Source organism: Mangifera indica, chromosome 6 (assembly GCF_011075055.1).
Source record: "Mangifera indica cultivar Alphonso chromosome 6, CATAS_Mindica_2.1, whole genome shotgun sequence".
NCBI classification, from domain to species: Eukaryota; Viridiplantae; Streptophyta; class Magnoliopsida; order Sapindales; family Anacardiaceae; genus Mangifera; species Mangifera indica.
Genome location: NC_058142.1, coordinates 9246053 through 9262441, shown reverse-complemented (window position 1 = coordinate 9262441; position 16389 = coordinate 9246053). Strand labels below are relative to the sequence as shown.

General features: G+C 30.8%; 1 pseudogene; it reads right to left on the bottom strand.

The window, feature by feature from the left end:
* Nucleotides 1-7669: 7669 nt before the first annotated feature.
* Nucleotides 7670-12170, bottom strand: LOC123219638 (annotated as a pseudogene).
* Between the last annotated feature and the right edge of the window lie 4219 nt (nucleotides 12171-16389).

Below are 16389 nucleotides of genomic sequence, written 5' to 3'. Positions count from 1 at the left end.
AGAAACCAAGTGGGGAAGAAATCGAGATAAATGTTCAAACCAACTCGAGGAGCTTGCTTTAGGCCATAAAGGAACTTGTTAAGAAGACATACATAATCAGGTTTTTGTTGATCCACAAAACTAGAAGATTGTTTCATATACATGGTCTCTTTAAGATTTCCATGCAAAAAGGTGTTCTCTACGTCAAGTTATTTCATTCACCAGTTTAGCAAAGTGGAAAAAGCTATAACAAGTCAAATTGTAGTGTATCAAATAATTGGGTTGTAAGTTTCATCATAATCGATACCAAAAACTTGGGTAAAACCTCGAGCAACATGACAAGACTTGAACCATTCAATAGAGCCATCTTCATGTTGCTTAATGTGATAAATGCATTTTGACTTAATAACATTCACATTTTGTAGTGAAGGAACTAGTGACCAAGTCTAGTTTGAATGAAGAGCTTTAATTCCTCTTCCATGGTAATACCGATCAAGAATCCTTTAGTGCAAGATGATAATTGCATGGTTCAATAGGTAATGTGACTTGCAATAGATAACATTCATAGTCTTGCAAATGTATTAGACATTATCTGTTGCATTAAGGATGAACATAAAAGGGTGTTTGGTTCTGTGAATGTTTTATTACTAAAATTGAAAGATTACTTTGAAAATATATTATCGTAAAAATTACTAGGTAAATATTATTACTATGTTTGATAAAAATAAGTATGTGTAAATAGTTATTGTGTTTGATTACAGGTAATAAAAGAATACTAGTATATTATTTTACTTAAATACCCTTAGATACAATTATTCTAAAATATTTTTTATGTTATTTGTTATATTAATTAAAAATAAGATTATTTTTGCCTTAAAAAATTAATAAATAAATTATATATTATAATAAAATCAAAATTACCTTAATAATTTTTTAATACCTAAGGTGGAGGTGCTATCAGATTACCTCTTATATTACTTGTCACATCACCATTGGTAATAAAAAATTACTAAAATATTTTATTATTTATAAACCAAACAAAGTAATATAAGTAATAAAAGATAGATTACCAAAGTAATCTTTAATCCCCCTTACCCAAACGCACCCTAAGTGTCATTGATAGTATTTTTGATACTAAGGATGTTGTCACGCATGTTAGAGTTTAGGCTCTCATGATTGTGAAGAGATTTACCATTGTTTTCATTACAACAACTATCAATGTACATAATCAAGTGTTGTATTATTGTAATATCCACAAGTATATCCAAGGTTATTGTCGTCTTTTTACTCATAATTGTTGTTAATTATGATTGATTAATATTATGTATGTGATTTTGGGGTTGTACGATTGTGTAGGAAGGTCACACATTTGTGTATGTGATGACAAGGATAAAATAGTCTTTTCTTGTGTGATGTATGAAAATTGGTTAATTATGGATAACATACACACCTATGGATAAGAAGCAATTTCATAGTAATTTCAAAAACTACTATTAATGGGTAACGAATCACACACCTGTGTATAAGGAGATACACGACCGTGTATGGTATTATTTATGGAAAAATAAAAGCAACACATAAGGCATTTGGCCGAATTATTATTCATATTTTCTAAAGTTTAAAAGAGAGAATTCAAGGCCTTTAAGGAGACTTTGAAGCTAGAACGCAGAAGCAAGCTTAAGGGGACTAATCTAAGCCACGTGAAGACTTGCTAGGTATCAACAAAAGAAAGGTCAGTAGGTGACTTCTTCTTTAGTTGGTTTGTAATTTTTTGCCATGTTATGAATAGAGATTTTGTATGTAGTTGTGATTATATCTGAAATATTTATGGGTTTGATATTGATGAGTTAATGTTGTAACTTGATTACATGATTTGGAATGATGTTTTGCTTAATTGAATATTATATTTTTGTGTGTGTGTGTGTGTGTGTGTGTGGGGGGAGGGGGGGATGATTGTTAGTATTGTTTTGGTCAAAATACCTTATAGAGTATATCAGTAGTGGTATGATGATAAATTGAACACCTATGGTTAACGATTTGTATGCCTTAAGGAAAAAGAAAAGGAACTAGATATCAATGTTATGTGATATGTATGTTGATAAGAGAATCAATCATGTTTTGCTATGTGGTTTGATATTTTGAGATTGTCATTATTGAGTATTTTGTAGTAGAAATGTTTGATAGGGAATTAGTAATGTTAGAAGAATGTTTTAGGTGATGTATATAGTGTATGAAGGACTAAAAAAAAATGTATAAAAGTCTAATTCGTAATTCTAGAAAATCATGCTACACGCTCATGTATGTTTGCATACACGACTATGTATATTTGGGTGTAATTGTCCTTATGTTAGGTTGAAGCCATAAGAGTGTTAATAAAGGAATAGATACACATCCTTGTAGTATAAGACACGCGGTCATGTATGCCACTAGAATTACACACGTGTGTTAGATGGATGAATGCCTATGTATGTGTATTTGGAAACACATATACACACCTATTTAAATTTGGGAAAAATTAGAATAAAGGTAGCATTATTAGTGTGAAGTTGCTACATTCGTGTATAATTATAAAAAGGACTATTTTACCCCTATGGGAATGATTATGAGGAGACAAATAATAAAACCTTAACGAAAGCAACATGAAATGAACATTGAATAAATGTGTCAGACTATGTGAAAATAACATGAAGGGTAATTTGGCTACGCTCGACTATGTGGACAATAATATAGACCCTATTTGAAGCAATTTTGAGTCAAAAATTGAAATCAATATATTATATTATTTTGAGCTACCAAGCTATTTACAATGTCATCATGAAAGCATTAGAACTAGTTTATATGAGCTTGATACATTTTGATGATTATGCACTGATGTTAAACGCATTAGCATCTGGGATGTTTGTGTAACTATAGGAGAGGCCCAAAGTCTTAGTCCTCTTATGATATGGTATCCATAACCTGAAACCCGATCGACAAGTGTACTGGGTAAACCTTATAATTGACATCAGAGATATCTCATGCTTTCACCAAGCATTTGGAACATCGATATACATTGTTTAGTACTAGTCATCTAAAATGACACTACCATTGGAGATTTGCTGTTAAGCATTGGGCGCTGAAATAATTTAGATGGGCATCCAAGATGCTAGAAAAATATTCGTGAAACCACAAGGAGATTAAATGTTGTTGTAATTAATTGTGATATGTATATTTATTCGATATTGTGAGGTCAACTATGCCAACTATCAAGGGCAACATGTTTCTTTTCCCACAAATTTGGCAAGTTGGTTTATCATCTTTGTCTTGATATTGTTAAACCTTTTTTATCCCTTCTTTTATAGAGTTATGTATACTTGAACTTGTATTTTTGTAACAACCAGTTGGGGCAAAACCTCTACCTTTTGAATTATAGCCTTCTCAATTTCCTTCACTGCTTCTCCCACACCTACGTTAGCTAAAAGGTATTTGATTGTATTCAATATAACTTTTCTCTTCTTTCTTTTAATAAGCAAGAGTCTATTGATACCCTTGAAGTGTAAGCATAAATTCATTGAATGTAAGGTACAAAGGTTTGGTTACCATAACTAGACGAAAGCCTTTGTATTATGCTCCTAGTCCACATACGAATTAGAAAACTTTATAAAGATCAGTAACTGGTTTCTTGATGGCAACAAGATTATCATAGATTGATTTGAATTCTTTTATATAATGGCTAAGGATCTTGATCCTTTCTTGATGGTCATTGATATGTTTTTAAAAAGACCTTCCTTTTCAATTGTGTTGGGTAACAACTATTCTTCCAGTGAACTCTAAACATCATAGGTAATGGCATCTTTTGTAATAGATGGTTGGGATTTTTTTTATTATGCTAAACAACCATGAAATAAAAAGTCCATTAGTTGTTAACCATAAGCTTTAAGTTGGATTCACGATCCTATCTTTCAATAAGGTTTCAAGTTTTTCACCATTATTTTCTAGATGGTGAAGCATACCGAGACTGCGATACAAGTGAGGGATTTATGACTGTCACATGAGATAATTGTTGGAGCCTAGTTTGATTGATACAAAACTAGCACATTGATAAAATGATTTTATTGTAAGCTTGGATTTTTCCAAAACTAATAAACAAGAAAATAAAGGAAGCAAGCTATTTATACTTGCAAGTTTTACTACTCTGATACTATGAAGAACTATATAATCTTTTTGTATATTTTTAATGATCAAAATCAAATGCAAGACAAAATATATACAAGAAAACAGTGATAAGAAATAGAAACTGCACAAATTGTATACTGAATTAACTCATTAATTATAGGCATGATTTGATTAATTAACTCATCAATTATATACATGATTTCAGTGAGAATGATCTTTAATTATAGGCATGAGTTGGTGAGAATGATTCTGTTGGAACCTTAGGTGTTTTGATGGTGATACAAAATTAAGTTAAAAGTAATAACATGTCCAAAGAATGTGTTAAAATATTATAAATTGGACAAAGTGTGAAAAATGCAAGTACAGACCAATGAATGACTAGTAATTCAAGACGCATGTTTGTTTCTAGAAAAAAATTGACATGCTCATCAGTTTGTTTATCAAGTCGTTCGTTCCTTGTTCATGCTTATAGAAATTTGGATCAATTCAGATAGTTCACAAATGAACTTTCCAAGTTAAGTATTGAATGTTCATGACCATTTTCAAGTCATGCATGAAGAAGGATGCTCGATAACCATGCGCATTCAAAATTTTAAAGTAGTCAACACCAAAAAAAATCAAACCTAAAGTACCGATAGTTAATCAAGAAAAGTATTGTCCATTCATTCAAAATTGTGTTAAATATCGAAGATGGTTTGCATTCATGCATTTCATTTATGGTCAAAGTCAAGTTCAATGAAACTTAAAGTCAATGAATTAATACTGACAGTGCATATGGGTGTAACAACCATTCATAAAGCAAGATTTAGCCAATATTGAATTCATTCTTCTATCCATCATTCATGGCTTTGGAATTTTGAAGCCTGAAGCTATAAAAAGACGAATGACCATGCCCTTCAGGATTATTAAATGTTCATTTATGACACGAGAAATTAAAGTTAACCGTTAGGAGCTTTGATCAAGATTGACTTCAGTTGAAAATGTTAGGAACAACCATTCCTATTTAAAATATCGTTCGTTTACCAAATGTTTTTAAGAGAAAATTGTCTTTTTCAGAAGTCAACGGATAAATTTTCAAATCCAACAATTCTATCAAGGTTTCCAACCACATTTACCTATGAATTAAGTACATTTGAAGTAGAAAAGGGTTAGACATTACATTCTCCAAGCCAAATTCTTCAAAAGGTTAAGCACACTTTCTCTCACTAAGTTCACATTCAAATATTTTAGAGACTTCTTGTGCTTAATTGGTGTAATCGACCATTGTGAGACATTTTTATAAACAAAACTTATATTTAAATCATTATGGGTGAAATCCAAAGTCAACTATTATATTGAACGTAATCTTAAAAAACCCTAAACGAATAATAATCCTAATGAGGGTGAATAGGATTATTTAAAAAATTAAACTAAATCAATTCTTTTAAACAAATTTATTATCAAACACAATCAAACAAATAATTTCAACAATTTACTCAAGCAATTCAAACATAAACAATATTCAACAATTTATCAAAAACATACAACACATATATAATGCATAAAGTAAAAAGAGTAGAGAAAAGAAATATTCAAGATTTATAGTGGTTCGGAGCTTTCTCTTTCAACCCTCCTACGTTCACTTTTTCAAGTAACCAATTTGAAGTTTCACTCGTAAATATATTGTCTTTTTACAATAGAGATTTTACCCATATACACTAGTTGATATGGTATTACACCCATAACAATAGTTTTTTGGGGATTTGCCAAAAAGAATTTGAATACAAAAAATTGAGTTGTAAATGTCTCTACAAAGGCTAACACAAAGAATGAGAACAATGATTCTTTCAATAATATGAGTTATAAGCTTAGTGAGAGAGTTTTTAGATAAGAAAATAGTATAAACATTTACATATATGATCTTTAACCTATTCCACATCAAATGATCTTAAATTTATACTCTTAGATGGTTGGAATAGCTCATATGATCGTTGGATGGGATAATAGATCTATTGAGCTTCAAAAGTAGAGTTTTTTTCTTGAAACTGATTGATACATGAGCTTGTTACCATAATACATGGGTGTGTGTCATTAAAATTTTCTCTTTTCCCCGCTTGTCAAACCTCGGTTAGAGTCCCAATAGTTAGATTTTCTTCTCAAAAAATTAGCCACTAATGTTCCGTGATGAAGCACGGTCATGCCACCTTCAGATATGAAATTCTTTCAAAAATTCTAGAAGTGTGATCGGGGAATCGCATAGGAAAGGAATGAGAAAGTGAACAACTGAATTTTTGCCTATGCACGAGCATGCATATTTATCTCCTTTGAATTCTTCATAAGCACAATGAGATTTTCAGGATGAATTTTCCTCGTGCTCTTGATCCCAAAGATACACAAGCATGTGTTGTAAGACATACAGGCATGTAATGCATTGACTTCACCCAAAATTACACAAGGAGGTCACACAAGCAAATTCTTCTCGTGTTTGACTTGATATACAAGTGTGTATGTCATGTTTCTACATTTTTCAAATTATGTCATTTGGTAATATTTTTCATACATCCTTTGGACAATGTTAGACATTCAAATTTGTATTTTTAGTATTATCAAAATATTTAGGGGTCCTATAAATTTCAAACAAACTAAGTGTACAAGTTTGAAATGTTAGTGAAACTTCAAGCCAACCTCTTGAAGAAGTGGCGTAGAAGGCTTATAAGAGAAAGTTTCAAACTAGTATAAACACTGAACATTCCTTCCTTAACTACTTACTTTTGCTCATATTCATTGTTGTGTTAATATTTAAATTTGTGCACTAAAATTTTTAAAGATCTTATCCTCCCCTTTAGGATCATTTTACCAATCAAAGAGTTTTTTAAATTTTGTTTGATTTTGGAAATTCTCCTGATTTTCAGCAAAGACTGTTTCCTTGATCAAATTTGCTTACCTATTAGTAGTTATTGAAACATTTATGGCCCCAAGGATTAGTTTGAGTGACAAAGAGGTGAGATCCCAAATATGAAAGTAAAAGTTCGAATCCTCTTTAACGAAATTTCAAAATTATACTTTTGATGAATCACTTGCTTATAAGGTTTCACCGTCTTTTAAAAAAAAAAATAATGATTAATTTTAAAGCTATTTACCAGAAAAACACGTGTGACATTGGAAAATTTTGACTCCAATGCCAAGTTTAAAAAAATGTACTGTGATTGAGAAAGAAGACATTGTAATTGGTCATCTTTGTATTGATTAATTGCACTTAATTATTATTTTATTCCGCTTACGGCGAGGTAGCTTAGTGTTTAGATTTCTAAAAGTTATGTTCCTCGTTTGGTAATTTACTTTTATCGACCTGATAAGAGGAGCAAAACACAAATTCTTCTTCAGTAAATAAAGTTGTATGAGATTATTAAATTCATGTCCGATGGTGGCAGATTCATTTGCTATTTATTTTCACTGTGTTGTAAGAATATTGGAGAAGAAGAAAGATTTCTATGGTGATAAACAGCTGTAGTTCAGGCATATTTATACAAGTTTTTGCAATCCTATAAATAAGACACTACATCATCAATTTCTGAAAAGTTGAATCAGAAACAGATTAAAATAAAGCAGAACATAACTTCATCAATTTCTTTTTCATCTTTGTAAACCATACGAGTCCCTTTGGGTTTCACCTCTAAGCATTGAAAGTTTTCGGATTCTAAAGTTACCAAGTCCTTGCTTGATAAGTGAAGCTCTTAGCTTTGCTAACTCTGTATGTACTCTGTTTGTGTATTTCACATCAGTTAAAGGTGGGTGGATTTGACTAGTTAAATATTTGTAAGCTTCTTAAATTGTCAAGACATATTTTAGATTACAAAACCCAAAAATAAAATCATGATAGACTGTGTATCCAAAATAAACAATATCTTGATAATAGATGTATTTTGATTTGCAAAGCCCATCATCAAAATCATGATGAACTTTGTATTCAATGTGATCAATATTTTGACAGTGAACTAGACTATTAAACCAGAGATGTTACAGATATTTTCTAACGGAGGTTTCCACTCCCATTGTGGGGTCTTCATCCTTGCCATAATTGGGGGTTTTCTCTGAGACATTCCAATGTCAATCGTCTGTTGGCATCATAGCTCAAGTTCTTTCGCAAGCTCTTTGCTTCAAGGTTCTTCTGCAAGCTTCTTTGCTCCAAGGTACTCTTATATTTCCTGCTTTTTAATTTGAAGGTCCTCCTTTAGTTTGAAGTTCAGTCGGCATTGTATCATTAGTGTTGTATCACAGTAGAGAAATTTGTTAGTTGTTCAATATGCCTCTGAACAACAAAATATTCACCAATGAGATGGTAGAGATATTGAATTATAAAGAATTACATAGGCAAGTCCAACAACTACAAGAGAGATTTTCTATGCATGAGAATCCTCCAAACCAAATGGATATAGTAGTAGTAGCAACTCTGGTAGTGAGGATAAAGTCAACCCTATTTTTATCTACAAGTGAAGTACAAAAAACGTTGGGAGAAGCCACACAAAGACACAATCCAATATATTATGATTTTTTTTATATTATCAAATTATAAATTAATTAATTAAATTATCTTTTTAAGTTATTGTCTTATAGCCAATATTTTTTTATAAATAATTATCTATATTACTTGTTATTTTAAGTGAAAATATAAACATTTTTATTTTAAAGAACTAATAAAGAAGAATAAAATTAAAATTACCTTATTAATCTCTTAATATCTAAGGTAAAAGTTTTTTAAAATATTCTACATGTAAAAAAATATATTAATTTTTCCATATTGACAAATTATACAATTTATTTATTTTAAGTTGTCATCTTATAGTTAGTATAATTTTTTTCTTAAAATATCTTCTATATAATTTGTTATTTTAATTGAAAGCAAAAGTCTTTTTACTCTGGGAATTTGATAAAAATAAAATTATAATAAAATTAAAATTATATTAATAATTTTTTAATAGTATAGGTTGTAATCAACTTACTTACTATATTATATGTTAGATCGCACGGGTTATTAAAATCTTTTATTACTTAATAAATCAACTAAGATAATATCACTAAAAGACAAATATTACTGGGTTAATCAAACATTATCTAAATTAAACGTTGAATATCCTTGTTATAACATATTGCAAGGAAATTAATTAAAATAGGCACGAAAGTTTTTGACTAAACTTTTTTCAGCAAACTCTGAGTGATTTTATTTTTTTAAGGAAATTTAATTTTTTATTTCAATAATACATTTTATCTTATTATTTCATATTCAAAATAGTTTATTTGACAATCTTTTTCTCCTATATCACATATTGAGTATACAGATTAATTTTTGTGTAATTATTAATATTTACGAATAAAAAATAGATTAATTTCTGATATAAAGGTTGGTATTTACAAATTATAACAAAATAATGAACATAACTATACAGAGTGCGTGTGGATGTGAAAGGGTGCGTGTTGGTGTGAAAGGGTGCAAAGAATATGAAAATATATATTATATTAATAATATAATATATAATATACTTTATTATATTATATTATATATAACAATAAAACTATGTGTACCCACTTTGGGTACACAAATGTGTACACATTTATATGTATCATCATGTGATTGGATGATTTTGAATTAAGAATAAAACAATAATCAATCATATGATGACACATATGAGTGTGTATATATTTGTGTACCCAAAATGGGTACACATAGTATTGCTCTATATATAATATATCATAAAGTGCGTGTAGGTGCGAAAGAGTGTGTGCAGATGTGAAAGGGTACGCACGGATATGAAAGAGTGCGAATGGATATGAATAGGTGCGAAAAATATAAAATGGATGTGTGGAATATAAAAGAGGTGTATAAAATATAAAAATGGTGCGTGAGAATATAAAAAATATATATTATATTATATTATTAATATAATATATATTTATATAATATAATATATGTTTTTTATATACTCACGCATCTCTTTTATATTTTTCGCACCCTTTCATATCTGCTCACATCCTTTAATACCCGTGCGCACCCTTTCACACTCACTCACCCTTTTACATCCATGAACACCCTTTCACACCCGCACACATTATGTGTAGTTATGTTCATCATTTTGTTACGATTTGTTAATATCAATTTTTATATGAGAAATCAATCTGTTTTAGATCCGTAAATATTAATAATTACACAAAAATTAATCTAAAATTAATTTGTATACTTAATATGTGATACAGAAGAAAAAGAAGATTGTCCAATAAACTATTTCGAATATAAAATAATAAGGTAAATAGTATTATTAAAATAAAATTTAAATTTACTTAAAAAGGTAAAATCATTCAAAATTTGCCAAAAAAAGTTTAGAGGGAAAATTTCGTATTTATTTTAATTAATTTCCCCATATTGCAACATTTAATTTGTTGTGCAAACGGTTACTGTTATGTTGACAGGCAAAGATGCCTTAACCATACACCCACAGAGACGGGATAAGATTATCTCTTGCCTACCTTGGAGTTCTATTGTTTAATTTATCTCTTAATTTTATACCATAACTTACAATGACATACATATATATGAGAGGCTTTGCATATTTTCCAGAGTTCTTGACGGTTTATTTCTGTCAAATTTTGGAATTCAATTTGCAATATTTGTATATATTAAGGGAAGCTTTGTGCACAAGTAATGAGGTAATATCCTGATTAGATAATTAAAAATTAAAAATAAAATAATATTTAATCATATGATGATATATTATTCACAAAGTGATATATCATTATTTATATATAAAATTATACATATAATTTTATTATAAAAATATATATTTACTAAGGGTAACTTAAAAGATCTAATTGAGTAGAATTTTTTTTTTCTTATTTCCTCATAAAGCAATGTATAGATCCAAGGTCTAATATTAATTGTATTCTTCTATTAGAATTTAATTAAAATTAGATGGATGGTGTAAAGTTATACATATAACATCATCAAGGAAAGTGGTCTGCTCCACCAAAGAAGAAGGCAAGTTGTTACCAAACAATGCAAAATCAAGAATTTACAGTCCGGGGTCGGGACTGTTAAAGCTTACAACAGCACTGGCCGGTTTCCCACCGGCATGTGTTTGAAAATGCAGCAACCCTTGGGGGAAAATCATGACATCTCCCTTAAAAAGTGTCTTCACATACACGGAATTAGCCGAAGAAATGAATCCGGCAGTAATTTTTCCATGCAACACGTAAAGAATTTCGGATGAAGCCAGGTGTGTGTGCATTGGAACAACACCACCAGGCGCAGGTCGAGCTGAGCAATCGACAATCCGAGGCCATTCAAGCCTGGAAATTGAGCAACAAATTAGGGAGTCACTACGGCTTTGATGACATTTGTGTGAGCTTTAATTCAAAATATAATTCGATATAAACACATATAAAATATAGAACACTGAATTTCTAATTAAATTGAATATAATATTAATAATTAGAGATATAAAAAAACTAGTTTGAGTAATATCTCTGACACTAAAGATATTCAAAAATCACTTGAAATTTAAAAACACATTATGACAAGTCTTCTGCTTCAGAAACCATCCTATGACGGTTTTGAATTGATAAACATACCAAAATTAGGTTTTAAAGTGAGGACCTAACTAATTTATAAGAGATTACTTGGATCCTCCCATTAAAGGTTCAATAACCGAAGACCCACACTAAACCATCCACCCAGACCAATTACTTTTAAATGTATTGGACATATCTTTATTGATTACTTAAACTCATTTATAAACTGACATTGGACTATCCAACTACCTATTTTTAATGAAATCAAAATATAATTAATGTTAGCTCATATAAAAAATTTCTAACAATATGTGGTGTTTCCAGCGACTCCGCGGCCTGTGAACACAAAGTCATTTGTTCTGACTTTGGTGGGTGTTATGCAAGGATAGCCTGCAGAACCTGGTGGCCGCTTCAAAATTTGCCACACATAAGTCAATGGCAACCGCATTGTTGGAGAAAGTGAAAAGGAGAGCAAAGAAGAAGAGAATCTGAAGCATATTTGTGGTTTGTTATGGGATGTGGCAATCGTTTTATGGATTTGGGTAGGTTTATATAGAACTTTGGATACTTGTAGATGTGGCATACGGAACGAGTGCAACTTATACATATGCCCAGAGTAGAAAAATTTAAAAATATTCTGGGTGAATCCATGATTATATCACACATTTTGGTCATATTAATATGGCGAGGGACTATGACATTCAATTCGTGAAAGGAAAATAAGGTTAAAACATGGAGTTGGAAAGATTGCATCAAATTCTTGTTTATTTTTTGATCCGTTGAACGATATCAACCATTTTATTGTCTTTGTAAACAATATCATAACTTTATTTATGTTTGTTCTGCGTTAGATTTTATCATAACATCAGTCTATTATGCTTGTCCTACATCATAATTCTACTAATTCGTTAGAAAATATTTTTCCTAGTTTAAGCCGGGGGATGCTAAATTTATTCGTTTGAAACATCGTATATTAAGATTAGTATATCAGAATGCTAAATATATTGAGAACAATATATTATCACTTACGATAAACAAGTGTACAAAATTAAGATTGATATATGGATGAGGATATTCTGGTTACAAAAGAGAACAAAAATATTGTTGCTGGTTAGAAAAGAGAACAAAAATATGGTTGCTGTGAAGCATATGGCCCTTGGTTGCCGAACAAGACAGATAAAAACAGGAATTCTCTTTTTCTTTCAATCAAAAACTGATGATTCGAAGAAAATGGAAAATATTAAGCGCCCTAACATCAAACAGTGCCAGGCATGATAAAGAATGGCCCGTTTAGCACGATAAGTATTTAACGATATTGCCTTTCGCTTTAAAACTTATCCTTTAGACATTTCAAAGACAAGTTGACACTTCTGGGACATGGGACCAAATTCTGTTCTTATACAGCTTTATACACAAATTAATTTATGTCTTAACCGTTACTCAAAATGGAGAATATTAAGGGGTTTTATGTTTTTGATGAATCTTTAGAAATTTAATTTTTAGAATAAATGGAACTAATTAATTAGATAGTGGTAGACAATTGACAAGGTATTGGGACGTTAATAAATTATCGTAAGTGTTGTCCAGTTGCTGCACATGGGAAGAGAGAAAGGAGATTCATAAGAAGACAGATTGACAGCTAAAAGCTTAAAATTATCTTTCAAGCCTTGCTGTCCTACAAATCACAACCAACGAAACAATGCGTGGCCTTCAAGGGTTCCCTTTCTGTTAAGATTTTTATCCACTGGATATGCCTCAGTTTTCACACTAGCTTTATATTAAGTGTGGCTTGTCATATTTTGATTATCTTAAGACTATGCAGTTTATCTTTGTCAATGAGGATTGATTTTTATCTTGATTTCGTAAAGCGATTGCCCAATGGAAACAAGAGAATTTTGGACAAACGGAAGCTAGGTTAAGAAGAAGCATTTAGCTAATTTCTGTCTTATTCTCCTGACTTATAATGTAGAAACATAGACTTCACAACGTTGACAATAAGGGTAGAAAAGAGTAATAAAAACCAATTACCTTATAGTTAGAGGCCAAATGATTATATCCCACCCAAACTTTGATGAAATGAGATTCCACCTTCTAAGTTTAAAAGGTTTGTCTTCCCACCCATCCATCAAATCTGTTAGTGTAAATCGTCTGATTCCTCAATAAATTACTTGGTTTATCTTTTAGTGAAATTATAAAATTGTCCTCAATACTTAGCACAAATTAATGACACCACTCAAACCCATTAACTTCACATATTGAAGCCCAAGTTAATGCCAGCGTAGTTCTCCACTTACGCTTCTTTGATCTTCAAATAAAGAACTTCTTCGTCCATCCAAATTTTATCAAGTCAGTCACCACCATTATGGACACACTCTTCGAAACTATTGATGTCACAGATCTCTTCTCCACTCACGATATATCAAACCGCACCACACCACTCATATTTATCTTCTAATCTCTAATGTTGAGTTACACTAATTTTAAATCAAATCCAAAATCTAATCTTGGACTCTTTTTTTTTTTTAAATTAATCCAAAGAACTCTTACTGTAAAACCTTCGAAGTTAGTAGCCATTTAGATTCATAATTACAGACTTGATAAATTAAAAATAAATTTTATTATAATACATCACATCAGGATTATTTAAACTTTAAACATTTATAAATAACTTTTGACATTTCACCACTTAGGTCAGCCATTAAGGTCTCTCTTGGACTTCGCTTTGCTTGATCATTTTTGTCTACAACGACGCAGTTTCTTGAACCAAAAAAATATCAAGGTTGGTGAGAGTAATTGTAAGAATCAACGAGGGAGTTCAAAGCTTCGGAAATTGGCGATGAGAATGCTAGAGCCAATAGCGTACAGTTTCCTGATGAAAGAGCGGCTTGATTGGTTAGAGGAGCTAGCTTAGAGAATTTGTGATGAGAATAGGATTCCATCGATTAAAGAATATTTCAAGCAAATGACTTTTTTAACCTTTTAATTAACAGTTTTCATTAACAAAATTGTCAGACAGCTGAAAAATAAATTTTCCAAACTTAAAGTAGGAAAAAAAAAATCTTTTATTAACTATTAGGTGGGAAATAGTCATTTTCCATGGTTAAAAAACTTTTAGTTATCACTAAAATTAAAATAGCAAAGGAAAATAAAGACGTAACATGAACATTTGTGCAGAGATTTAAACAGATTTGTCTTCGCATTTTACGAAAATGTCCTCATTCATTCACTAAAGATATGGGAATGACAATTTCGAATATTTTAAAAAATGAATCATTGGCATTATTAAAAGATTTTGTCTCTATCTTACGGATGCATAGCTGATTCCAAAATAACATTAAAAAAAATTCTGACAACTGGAAAAAAAAAAAAATTTACAGCCGCAGGTGAAGTTTCCTGGAACTTTGAAATGGAGGGTCAAAGATAAGCTGCAAAGGATCGTAGGTTTAATACTCGAGGAAGCCAGCAATTTATGGAAAATATAAGGGTAAATAAAGCTAAAACTATGCCGGTAAGGTCCAAATATTCTCTTACAATTTCGTAGCAGACTGACTTTGTGACGATGCAAAGTAGAAATAGGAAGCGGACAAAATTTGAAGATCTTAGAATCTTTGTTCAGTAAATTGTTGTTTAGACAGAAGAAAATAGCATTCAAAGTTTGCATTTACAGGCTTTGAAACGTGCATTCTGACGATTTTTCTTGATGAATATGAGAAAGGTAGATTGTACTAGTGCAATCATACGTGCTTGAATTTGCCATTGCCAGACTAGTTCTCTGGACAACACTGAATCATAATATGCTTTCCAAAGGACAATATTACTGCACCTGTACTTGTTCAATGCTGTAAACTTGGACAGGCTTGACTTACCTATTTCATGATATTTTTTTGCCGAATTATACTCTGGTAAGTCAATAATATGAATAAACCCTAGATATAATGATCAAATTTAAACATTTTTTTCGAAAGTTCTAGTGTTAAAGAAAATGGTTTGCCTAATTATTTACCAAATTGTAAGTCACCAATTCGATAATTCACTTCAATTGAAGTCAGTCTGGGCTGATAAATGGGTCACATGGCAAATCCCAAAAATGGCTTAAATTTGCAAGATGAATTGAAGCCCATCCATAGGGAAAATTTTATGCTCAATGCAAATTTGTTTTTGTTTTTTATTTTTCTATTTCCAGCTACATGCTAACGCTGGCGAGTGGTAGCCAGGCTCACCTTTCACAAATTTCACCGCATAAATGCTTAATTTTCGTACCTTTCAAGAGTTTGCCAAGCTATATAGACATGTAACATGATGAATATTGTTTTAACAATTTATAACCTTTCAAAAGATAGATTACAGTAGAGATGGTGAGGGTACAACAATGGACCCTAATATCTATTATGGTAGTTAATTTAAAATATATGGTTTCATTAAAATGGTTATAATTGCGGCTGATAAAGAATAAAATTATTGTTTTTCATTATAGGTGGATGATATGGAAGAAATATAAACTAACATATTACATTGTCTAGTCATAGGATATAAATCCGTTAGCAAAGGCACAAGTTATCACTTGCATAGATGATCGCCTCTGGAAGAGAGGCTCCTAGGAAGCTACTGTGCAACAAATATTAGCCTAAAATACCAAGCCTTAAAAACAAGGTCATAGAGACGATAGGGGGCCACACCGGCTTTGGTAAGGCCTACCGTGCCAGCCTAGGACCCTCA